This window comes from Protopterus annectens, chromosome 13.part0 (assembly GCF_019279795.1).
Source record: "Protopterus annectens isolate FY-2018-M chromosome 13.part0, PAN1.0, whole genome shotgun sequence".
Classification (NCBI taxonomy): Eukaryota; Metazoa; Chordata; order Ceratodontiformes; family Protopteridae; genus Protopterus; species Protopterus annectens.
In genome coordinates, this window is record NC_056747.1 from 722,209,720 (window position 1) to 722,222,232 (window position 12,513).

At 43.7% G+C, this 12,513-nt stretch overlaps 1 protein-coding gene across 1 annotated transcript in view; it reads left to right on the forward strand.

Annotated features, from left to right (window-relative positions):
* The window catches only part of TNFAIP1 (TNF alpha induced protein 1), a 550,340-nt gene that overhangs the window by 175,468 nt on the left and 362,359 nt on the right, over positions 1-12,513 (forward strand). The gene's annotated exons all lie outside the window — the stretch shown is intronic.

Consider the following 12,513-nt stretch of genomic DNA (forward strand, 5'->3'; position numbering starts at 1 on the left):
TAAAGTATTTCATTTAAGAAGGAAATGACAATCTATTTTAATCGCAGTGTGTTAGCTTTTAGAACTGCATCAAAGAAAGCTGTTTTATAGCACAGCCGTAGCATGATAGTACGGATGTTCAGGTTTGGAATTTCACTGGTATTAGAGAGCAGTTACATGAGTATTTTGTGCCAGCAAATTATGTAGGATTTCAGCATCACAGGTGCTCCTCTAAGCAAAAGGAAAACACAGGCAGTACATCGCTAACGTACAGAATGCATCTTTAGTCTTTGGTTTGCTGTATGGCTATAATAATTATTTCTCTTCTTGCTTATAAATGAATAGCTTAACTAATTTTGGGCTAACCACAGGCAGTTCAGATTAGTCTTATTCATGCTACACATCCCTTTGATGTTCATCGTGTTTCACTGTTGCAGTCATTACACTTGGGTTATCCTGCTGGCAGGCTACCCGCAGTCGGCCAGAGTTCCAAAGTCTAGGTCCGGCATTGGTTGCTGTCGCTTCTTCCCTGACGTCAGTGTGCCAGGGGTATAAAAGATGCAACCAACGCCATTTTCTTCAGTCTTTCTTGCCGCGCGGTGCCCGAAGCAAAAGCAGTTCGCAAGTGCCGGTCGACCGACTCCTGAGATTTCGAAATAGAGTTTCAGAACCGAAGTCTTCAATAAAGCCAAGTACGCCGTTGGGGAAACTTTTTCTTACTCCAGACTGATGTCAGTAAAAGTTAATAATTGTATTTCTTGTGGGAAGCAAAAATACCTCATAAGGACTTTCACTCTTACTGTATTCCTTGCCTAGGCCCTGACCACGATGTTACTAGTTGTCGGTTTTGTGCTAGATTCAACAAATGCACTATTAAGCGTCTGTTTGATTTTGCTTTACATTACTTTGGCCGAAGGGTTAACTACATAATGCCGTTGGAACAGCCGACGACCGGAATTCATAAAAAACGCAAAGAAAAGGACAGGCATCCAAGGTCCAAAACCGATGAAGCCTCTTCTAGGCCAGTCGTCGGTTTTCAGTGAGGCACTTTCGCAGCCCCTGACACCTGCTACCTCAGAGCCACAGGCCGCATCTGACACCCACGTGGAGACACCTAAGCCTGTGGAAACTCAAGGTATTGGGCCTACGGAAACTATTCCCTCAGATGGGTCCGGAGCCGCTGAGCAGGCATCGGCTTCTGAGGGTGTTTTCAGACCTTCACAGCTTACTATTAAGTCCACTGCAGCAGCCAAGGCAAAGTCAAAAACACCATTAAAGACAAGGAAACAAGTACAGCATTCTCCTGGACAGTCATCCATGCCAAAGAAACAGATGCTTAAAATGGCCGAAGACCTAATTATTTTGATCAGGGGTTCCCATCCCCCGCCTGATAAAAGGCCTAGGCAAGACACTGACTGTGATTCCTCTGAACAGGTTTCTATTTCCTCTGATTTCTCTTCAGATCAGGGATATTCTCCCCCTCCCTATGAGGACTCTGATGCAGAAGAATCTATACCTTCAGCCTCTCCGCCTGAGGATTATTCTTTTGGGGAAACCCTGCACACCATGAGGGAGCATTTCCATTGGGAGAGCCAGGATTACTCAGAATCCAAGAAAAGGCTCAGAGACTTTCTTTTATTGCCTCGGCACAGGCCCCTGGCTATTCCCCCTGTGCTTGATATTGTTGATGATGTTTTCTCTGAATCCAGTCTGTCTCCAGATTCTTTACCCCCTGCACCAGTCAAGCCAGACCGGTACTACAGGGTCCCTGACGCTCATAAATTTCTTTACAAAAACCCTGCTGCAGTCCCAGAAACAATTTCTCAGTGTCCCAAAGGGATTAAGGCTTCCACTGCTAAAAACCCTGTCCTCTCTGATAGGGATTCCAGAGCTCTGGATAGATGGGGGGGGGGGGGAGTTTACACTTCTGCTACTTTAGCTGTAAGGGCTTTAAATTGCCAGTTTCACATGCTTAAATATCAACAGTACCTCATGTCTTTGTTAAAACAGAAAATGCTTACAAACTCAAAGTCCTGACAGTAAGGAAATGCAGGATTTATTGCATGCAGCTGAACAAGTGGGAAAGCATACTCTGCAATGTGGTTTTGATTCATTAGAGGCTTCTTGTAGAGCCGCAGTTACAGGCTCTGTCATTCAAAGGCATGCTTGGTTGAAAGAACAAAGTTTACCTGAACATGTTAAAGTAAAATTATTGGATGCTCCACTACAGCATGATACTTTGTTTGGTGTTAAGGCAGAAGAGGTGTTAAAGAAAATGGAGGATAAAGCAAAATCAATGCAGACAGTAAAGGATTTCTTGCAGGTTCAACCACCTAGGTTTAGCAGAAACTGGCCTTCAAAAAATTGGTCCTTTCTGGTGTCAGACAGGCCACAAAGAGGCAGATACAGATGCCCAGGAGGCAGATCTCAGCCCCAAGGCTCCTACAGACCTAAACAATGGGGTGCTTCAGCCCCCAAAGGAGGTGAAGACAAATCACAACTTTATAGGAAACAGTCCCATTGACTTCCCTCTACAAATGCCAAGCACTTACCTTTTGGCAGCACCCCTAGGGGGAAAGCTAGCACTTTTCTCACAAAATTGACACATAATCACCCAGAACAAATGGGTACTGAATATTGTTTCTCAGGGTTACAGGTTCCACTTTCACACCCTTCCAAAATCAAAAGGTATGCCGGACCTGCCACAAAACCAATGGGCAGAGGCACAAAAACAAATTGAATAGATCCCATGCCCATGAGAGCAGCAAAGAGTACCGCAGCAAGAACAGGGACAAGGATTTTACTCAAGACTTTTCCTAGTACCCAGAAAGGACAAAGCCTGGAGACCAATACTGGACTTGTCAATCCTAAATACTTTCCTGGCTATTCCAAAATTCAAAATGCAGCAACTTCTACCCATGCTGGGCAAAAAGGCTTGGCTAGTTACTTTGGACCTCAAGGAGGCATACCTGCATGTCCCAATCAGACAATCTTGCAGAAGATACCTCAGATTCGTAGCTGGCTCAATGCATTACCAATTCTCTGCACTGCCCTTTGGCTTATCTACTGCGCCCAGGGTCTTCACAAAATGCCTGGCACCAGTAATTGCATTTTGCAGACAGAGGAATTCAAATATATCCCTACTTAGCCGACTGCCTTATTCAAGCAGAGAGCAAGGACATTCTTCTAAAGCATTTGGCGTTTGTAAAAAGATTACTAATTTGCCTAGGGTACACACTAAACGAAAAGAAATCAAAACTGGTGTCCTCTCAAGAGGTAATATTCCTGGGTGCAAGCTTAAATACAACTGCCCAGATGGCTTATCTCACGCCAGACAAGCAAAGGCAACTGACTCATTACTTTCAAATGATGGCAACAAAAACCCAGCTCCCTGCAAGAAAAATTCTGCAGGCCCTGGGCTTCATGGCGTCCTGCATTCTACTAATTCCATATGCAAGACTGCATATGAAGAAACTGCAATGGTATCTAAAAAGTGTTTGGACTCAACATTGCCACAGCCTGGAAACAATAATAACTTTAATTCCCTGCCTACAACAGGAGTTTCGATGGTGGTCCCAGGCCTGTCACCACAACAAGGGACAGCCTTTCACCTTACCCACAGCCAGGCAGACAATAACAACGGATGCATCGGATTATGCCTGGGGGGCACATATGGCAGGAAAATGTATTCAAGGCACATGGCCCAAGAAACAAATGCATCTTCACATCAATCAAAAAGAGATGCTAGCTGTACAGAATGCCCTGACAGCTTTCAAGGACCTACTACATCCAGGACAACTATTAATAAAGACGGACAATACCACAGTTATGTGGTACATAAACAAGCAAGGGGGCACACATTCCTACCCCCTCTGCAGGCAAGCCATGACTTTGTGGGACACAGCACTGACCTATCAAGTACATCTGTAGGCACAATTCCTGCCAGGAACGAAAAATACACTGGCAGACGAACTAAGCAGAAATCTCATGGATCCTCACGAATGGAAACTAAATCCACAGGCGTTCAGCATGATAACAAGAAAATGGGGATGCCCAGACATAGATCTTCTTGCCTCCCCTCACAACTGCCAACTACAGAAATTCTGCATAAGAACTTATCACTCACAAGCATGGAAAGTGGATGCTCTGTCATTCAGCTGGAAAACCCTGACAGTTTATGCCTTCCCTCCACTGCCTATTCTTCCCATGGTGCTCCTAAAAGTCAGACAAGAGAAGCCAAAAATGATCCTGATTGCCCCAGACTGGCCACGCCAGCACTGGTACCCAATCCTGAAGAGCTTGTCTCAAGGCCCAGCCTGGACTTTACCTCAAATTCCTCATCTTCTGACTCAACAAAACAGTCAGATTCTGCACAGTCAACTCAGAACCTTAAATCTGGCAGCATGGTAGATAATGTAGCCACTCAGACCGCACATCTCTCTAAAGCTGTTATGGATGTCATTTTAGAAGCCAGGAGGCCCAGCACTAGGAAATCTTATGCAGAAAAATGGAAGCGATTCTGTGCTTGGAACCAGGCAAAAGCACTTGTTCCAAATATACCTCAGATTTTACAATACCTAACTGAGATGCTGGACAAAGGCCTATCCTTCTCATCTATTAAGATCCCATGCCTCTGCCATTTCAGCTCATTACAATACGGAACCTCCTATTTTTTTCACATCCACTACTAAGGCAGTACCTCAGAGGGGCAAAAAACATAAGACCCCTAAGGAGAGCACCAATACCTACTTGGGATCTCAATTTTGTTTTAGAAAAGCTCACACTGCCTCCTTTTGAACCAGCCAGCACAGCTGATATGAAATTCTTATCATGAAAAACTGCTCTGCTCCTAGCAATAACTTCAGCAAGAAGAGTCTCAGAGTTACAGGCATTAATGGCAGTGGAACCTTTCATCATTTTTCACCAGGACAGGGTCTCTCTTTGGAGAAACCCAACATTCATGCCAAAGGTGGTTTCCAATGTGGCTCTTAACCAAACCATTCATTTACCAACTTTCTATCCAAATCCCCAGAATAAAGGGGAGAGACTTCTGCACGCTTTGGACATACACAGACAGCTACGATTCTACTTGGACAAAACAAAAGCTTTCAGAAAAACTGAGCAACTGTTTGTAGCCTATGCTGCAGGATCACAAGGAAAGCCTATCTCAAAGTAGACAATTTCAAAATGGATAGGACACTGCATTCGATTCTGTTATGCACAACATGGCAAATCAGTGCCTAAGGGCATTAGGCTACATTCTACCAGAGCAGCAGCCACTTCAGCAGCCTTTCTCAGAGGAGTATCAACCAAAGACATTTTAGAAGCTGCAACCTGGAGTTCAGTGCACACTTTCACCAAGCACTACCACTTACCTCTCTACTCTAAATCCAGAGCAGGCTTTGCCACTGCAGTTCTGCAGGGTCTGGTAGCCTCTCCTAATCCTATTTAGGCCCAGCCACCCAACTGCAACAGTGAAACACGATGAACATAGTACAGTTGTGTACCTACCATAAATGTAGATGTTCGAGTGTATTCATTCTTGCAGTCCAGGTTACCCACCCACCATCCCCCTTTTTCATTGCTGGGACTTTTCTTTACTTGTCAACTCTATACAACCTGTGTGTGGTGTATTTGCTTGTAGATGAAGGAAATGTTTATATTAGTACATGCATGCTTTTTGGCATAATTTTATTTTTTCAGCCTTCCTGTCTGTGGGCACCTGACATCTGGGGCAAGAAAAACTGAAGAAAATGGCGTCTGTTGCATCTTTTATACCCCTGGTGCACTGACGTCAGGGAAGATGCGACAGCAACCGACGCCGGACCTAGACTTTGGAACTCTGGCCGACTGCGGTTAGCCTGCCAGCAGGATAACCCAAGTGTAATGACTGCAACAGTGAATACACTCGAACATCTACATTTATGGTAGGTACACAACTGTACTTTATTGATCTTTGATGACTTTCTGCTGTTGTAGTAATAAAGCTGTGTTGCACACTACTGTACTACCACCGTAACAACTGTCATACTCTTTCCACATGGCAGTTATTCCCTCAACACTAGTAGCTATAACATGTTGCTTCCTTTATTCAAAAAAAAAAAAATCAAATGCATATGACTCAGACTGATGGAACCAGTCTAATCAGAGGGACTATTTTTTTCTGTTTTATTCCCATGTCTTCTTTTGTTTACAGCGTCTGTTCATTTTTATGTATCTGTTTTGTGTGTGTCTTGAGGTGGGGTGTCACAACACAAAATATCAAAATACACTAACTCCAAAGCTGTAGTACCTGTGTAATATCAAAGTTGGTATGTTTAGGTATTGAAGGTGTAGACCCCCCCCCCCTCTTCCCCTGCACACTGCAAGAGTTTATTTTTATGTAGCTTTGGGTTTTTTTGGCTGTAGTATATTTATTTACTTATTTGAAGTTTACATTTTCAGCGAAGTAATGATTTATTTATGTTTCAGTGAAGTATTTTGGTTTAATAATATGGCTTTTTCTATTTTGACAATATATTTTTAATTTGGCAGCCTTGAATTTTGGAGAGGACACATTGGAGCAGTTCTAGTGTGGTGGGCTGAGGGTATGTACAGGTGGTAAGTCAGTGGGCTATACTTATGACTGAGAGAAATGTGGGGTTCCAATAAGCTTTCTAATCTATTAACTGTGTAGATTAGTGAACCACTACCTTTAGAGAGTATGATAGTGCCGTGTGAGAAGGGAACTTTAGAGGTCCCGTTGTATAAACAGGGCTCTTGAGGGGATTTTAATATGTTGTATAGTGATTTGTAATAGCTTTTATTATTAGGAAAGGAAAAGGAGATAATACTGAGAATTGGTATTGAAGTGTGGGGATAGGTTTACCTTGAGTTTAATGAAGCTTGTGAAGAGGACAACGAGCTTAATTTTAATTTGGGTGCAAGATTAAGTGTTTTAATGTTGGTAAATGCAAAGTTATGCACTGTGGCTCATGCAATACCTGAACTAAAAATTTGTTGCATGGAGCTATGTTGGATGAAACAGGTGATGTAATTTATTCTGAGAGTATGACAGCAAGGTTTAATCATGTAACATAATTGGTATAAGCTGTTACATAAACCATTAAACTATCTGATGGTATTGTTAAGGGGTTTTGATTATAGAAGTATGCTGACAGAATTTCTAAAGATTTTGATTCTAGGACTATGGTGATAAGACTTCTCTGAACTCAAATACAGTAGAAATACTATCTTCGGCTCTGAACACCATTTAGGAAACAAAGTAGAAAAATTTTCAACACTGGATAACCAAAAAGTTTATAGCTTTGGAAAATAGTAAAGAATCTTGAATGGCAGGAACCAAACACACTGTCTCATATTGTGAGAAGAATTAGTGGATGTTCTTCATCCCACATTGCTGCAGTCCTAACACTCGGGGTAGTCCGCTGTCCCAGTCGGCCCGAATACCAAAGTATAAGGCTGACGTCGGTCAAGGCGCATTAGTCTTACGTCAGGACGTCAGGGTACAAATGCGCATGACCGACGTCATATCCTCCGTCTTTTTTGCCGCATGGTCCGATGCAGAAGCAGTATTGCGAGTGCAGGTTGGCGTTCTGAAATTTTCTGAAGTCGGAGTTTCAGACCGAATCAAAGTTGGCTAAGTACCCCGTTGGGGAATATTTTGTTTTTTTCTTGCCTCAGTATTTAACCGGATGTCAGAAAAAGTGAATAACTGTATTTCTTGTGGGGAAACAGATACCTCATAGGGATTACCATACCTTGTGTATACCTTGCTTAGTGCCTGAGCACGACATTGTTGGATGTCGCTCTTGTGCTAGATTTAATAAACGCACTATAAAGAGAAGATTAGACTGTGCCAGGTTAGTTTTTGGGAAGCGTTGTAATTATTAAATGCCGTCGGATGCTCCGACGCCCGCTTCGTCTAAAAAGCGCAAGGACAAAGCAGCAAAGCCTAGGTTGGAAGAACCGTCTGTCCCGGACGTCGGTTCTTTAGAGGGCTCGGTGGAGCCGGAGGTTCTGCCAGAAGTTTCTTTGGAGTCTCAGGGAGAGACTTTACTGTTACAAGATGTGTCCTCTCAGGAGGTAGGCCAGGCTGAGGGGGCTTCTCAGGTAGCTGTTCTCCCCTCCCTTCCTAAGGTGGTTAGGCCCTCCCCTTCTGCTTCCAAGGCTTCTTCGAGAGGCAGGCCAGGTTTAACTTCAGTGGGTGTTTCTCCTAGTTCTTCAGGGTCTCTGCCTAAGAAACATATGCTTAAAATGGCAGAAGATTTGATTACTATGATTAGAGGTTCTATGCCCCCTCCTGATAAGAGGCCTAGGGTGGAACCTGAGCTTGAGAGTTTTGAGCAGTGTTCGGAGGCTTCTGAGTCTTCGGCTGAAGACTTGCAGGAGTATCCTCCTTATTCTGATTCTGATGTAGATGATTCTACCCCTTCGGCTTCTCCTCTTGAGGATTTTTCTTTTTCAGAGACTCTTCATTTCATGAGGGAGCATTTTAAATGGGAAGGTCAAGATTTCTCTGATTCCAGGAAAAGGCTTAGGGAATTTTTGTTTCTACCCCAGCATAGGCCTTTGGCTATACCTCCTGTTCTGGATGTGGTGGAAGATGTTTTTGCAGAGGCTTCCCTGAACCCTGATTCTTTGCCTCCTGCCCCAGTTAAACCGGATAGGTATTATAGGGTGCCTCTGAAGCTCATAAGTATCTTTTTAAGAGTCCTAGGGCAGACCCAGAAACTGTTTCTCAGGGGCCTAAAGGTGTTAAGGCTTCTGTTGTTAAAAATCCTGTTCCTCCTGATAAAGAGGCAAGGGCTTTGGATAGATGGGGAAAGAAGGTGTATACTTCTTCCACTTTAGCCATGAGGGCTTTGAATTGCCAGTTCCACATGTTAAAATACCAAAATTATCTCCTTTCACAATTGAAGTCTAAGGTGGATGCTCTGGCGGAAGGTATTGAGTGTAAAGAGTTGCAGGATTTAGTTCATGTTTCTGAACAGGTGGGTAAGCATTCTTTGCAATGTGGTTTTGATGCTGTACAGGCCTCTTCGAGGGTGGCTGCTACTGGTTCTGTTCTTCGCAGGCACGCCTGGCTGAGGGATCAGAATTGGGCTGAGCATGTTAAGACAAGGATTTTAGATGCTCCGTTACAATCTGATGTGTTGTTTGGTTCGCCTGTGGAAGCAGTTTTAAAGAAAATGGAGGACAAGGCTAAGTCTATGCAGACTGTTAAAGATTTTTTGCAGGTTCAGCCTCCGAAGTTTAGTAGAAATTGGCCTACTAAGGGGTGGACATATCCTTCTTATGATTCCCAGTCTAGGGGTAGGTCTAGACGTGGTAGGGGCAGAGCTCAAGGTTCTTTTAGGCCTAGAACAGGGAGTTCACCTGCTCAGTCTTCTGGTGAGGGCAGGGGTCAGTCCTTTCGTAAACAGACCCAATGACCTGCCTTTTCAGCTGCCAGAACCTTCTCGTCTGGCAGCACCTTTGGGAGGACGGCTGGCACTTTTCAAAGAAAATTGGAGTTTAATTACCCAAGACAGATGGGTATTGGATATCATTCACCACGGTTACAGGTTTTATTTCCATACCTTGCCTCCTTTCAAAGGCATGCCAGACATTCCTCCTCTACAAAGAAAAGAGGCTCACAAGCAAATTTCTCTGTTACTCCAAATAGGGGACATTCAGCCGGTTCCTGTGCCAGAAAGAGGCCTAGGATTTTATTCTCGCCTGTTCCTAGTACCAAAAAAGGGGAACACGTGGAGACCAATTTTGGATTTATCTATCCTCAACACTTATCTGGACATTCCCAAGTTCAAAATGTTGACGTTACAACAGCTTTTACCTCTGCTGGGAAAAGATCACTGGATGGTAACTTTAGATCTCAAGGAGGCTTACCTTCATGTGCCTATCAGACTAAGTTGCAGGAAGTATCTGCGTTTCGAGCTGGGAATTCCCATTATCAGTTCTCTGCATTGCCCTTTGGCTTATCTACTGCCCAGAGTATTCACAAAGTTCTGGCTCCAGTGATAGCTTACTTCAGGCTACAAGGAATACAAATCTATCCTTACTTGGACGACTGCCTGATTCTGGCTCAAGAAAAGGAAGACCTGTTTCAGCATTTGGAATATGTGATAGCAGTGCTAAGATGCCTAGGGTATTCTGTGAACGAAATAAAGTCCAGTCTAGTACCCTCTCAAGACATGTGCTTTCTGGGTGTGAGACTGAATACAGCAACCCAGATGGCCTTTTTAACCCCGGACAAACAAAAGAATCTTTCCCTTTACTTTCATCAACTATCTCTTCAGTCCGGGCTGACTGCAAGGACAGTCCTTCAAGCCTTAGGGTTAATGGCATCTTGTATTCTGGTGCTTCCCAATGCCAAACTGCATATGAGGAAGCTACAATGGTATCTCACAAATGTATGGACACAGCACTGCCAGGATTTGGACACTGTCATTCAAATAATACCTTGCATTCAAAAGGAATTTTTGTGGTGGGCTCAGGAATGTCACCTAAACAAGGGACTCTCTGTGACCCGGCCAGAGGCGAGTCAGATTCTAACGACAGATGCCTCAGACATAGCTTGGGGAGCTCATCTGAATGGAAAGTGGATACAAGACAAGTGGCCTGCCAGACTACAGCATCTACATATCAACATGAAGGAGATGTTAGCAGTCCAGTTTGCATTAATGGCTTTCAAGGAGTTACTTCTTCCAGGGCAGGTGTTGATTCTAACAGACAACACAACTGTCATGTGGTACATCAACAAACAAGGGGAACACATTCTTATCCTCTATGCAGGCAAGCAATGCTTTTGTGGGAGACTGCTCAGCTTGCAACTAAATCTTCAGGCAAGGTTTCTGCCGGGAGCACAGAACTCCTTAGCAGATGTGTTAAGCAGGCAAATCATGGATCCCCACGAGTGGAAACTGGATCTTCATGTATTTCGAAATTGACAGTGTCATGGGGAACTCCAGACATAGATCTGTTCGCTTCTCCGTTAAACCACCAGCTGCCAAAGTTTTGCACGAAAGGTTTCATCACACAGCTTGGAAAGTGGATGCTCTTTCTTTCAGTTGGAAAAATCTTCATGTGTATGCCTTTCCACCTCTGCCTCTCCTCCCAAAGGTACTCCTAAAGGTCAGACAAGACAAGCCAAGGATGATTTTAATAGCTCCAGATTGGCCTCGGCAACACTGGTACCCATTACTGAGGAGTCTGGTAAGGAAGCCTCCATGGCCTTTACCTTTGATTCCACACCTATTGTCTCAGAGGGACGGTCATCTACTCAATGTCAAGCTTCACTCTCTTCATCTAACAGCCTGGCATATTCTGTTTTGAACCACAGCAGGTCTCAACTTCCTCAACAAGTTTTGAATGTGATTATGGAAGCCAGAAGACCTAGTACAAGGAAAGTGTACGCAGAAAAATGGAAGAGATTTTTATTTTGGAGTGCAGCAAAGGATTTGGAGGTTTCTGAGCCTAATTTGAGTGTGGCTCTTCAATATCTTACTGAGTTATTGGACAAAGGTTTGTCTTTCTCTTCCATTAAGATTCATGCTGCAGCAATTTCAGCTCACTATGATTGTGACCCACCATTGTTTTCTCATCCTTTGTTCAAGCAATTTCTTAGAGGGCAAAGAATATAAGACCCCAATGAGCTCCTACTCCTGCTTGGGACCTCAATTTTGTGTTGGAGAAACTTACTCTACAACCTTTTGAGCCTGCGGCTACTGCTGAACTGAAATACTTGTCATGGAAGACTGCTTTTTTGTTGGCCATTACTTCTGCAAGAAGGGTTTCTGAATTGCAGGCCCTTATGGCGGTTGAGCCTTTTTTGATTTTTCATAAGGATAGGGTATCATTACGTACTAATCCTTCATTTATGCCTAAGGTGGTTTCTAGTGTGGCTTTAAATCAAACTATTCATTTGCCTACTTTTTATGCAGATCCCCAAAATAAGGGGGGAAAGATTTTGCACACTTTAGATGTACACAGGCAGTTGCGTTATTATTTAAGCAGGACTAAGGATTTTAGGCAGTCTCAGCAGTTGTTTGTTTCTTTTGCTTTGAGTTCTCAGGGCAAGCCTGTGTCAAAACAAACTATTTCTAAGTGGATTGGGTTTTGCATTGCATTTTGTTATTCCCATCATGGCAAGGAGATTCCAGCTGGGATTAGGCCTCATTCCACTAGGGCTACTGCCACTTCAACAGCATTTCTAAGGGGTGGCAACTAAGGATATTTTGGAGGCAGCTACTTGGAGTTCAGTGCATACTTTCTCTAAGCATTACCACCTTCCTCTCTACTCTAAATCTAGGGCTGGTTTTGCCACGGCTATTTTGCAGGGCATGTTGACAGCTCCAGCTTCTTTATGATTTGCCAGCCTCCCTTACCTCTGCTTTGGGATTCTACCCAAGTGTTAGGACTGCAGCAATGTGGGATGAAGAACATAGTACAGTTTTGTACCTACCATAAATGTAGATGTTCGAAGATCCACATTGCTGCAGTCCAATTTACCCTCCCTCCTTCCCCTCTGTGTTT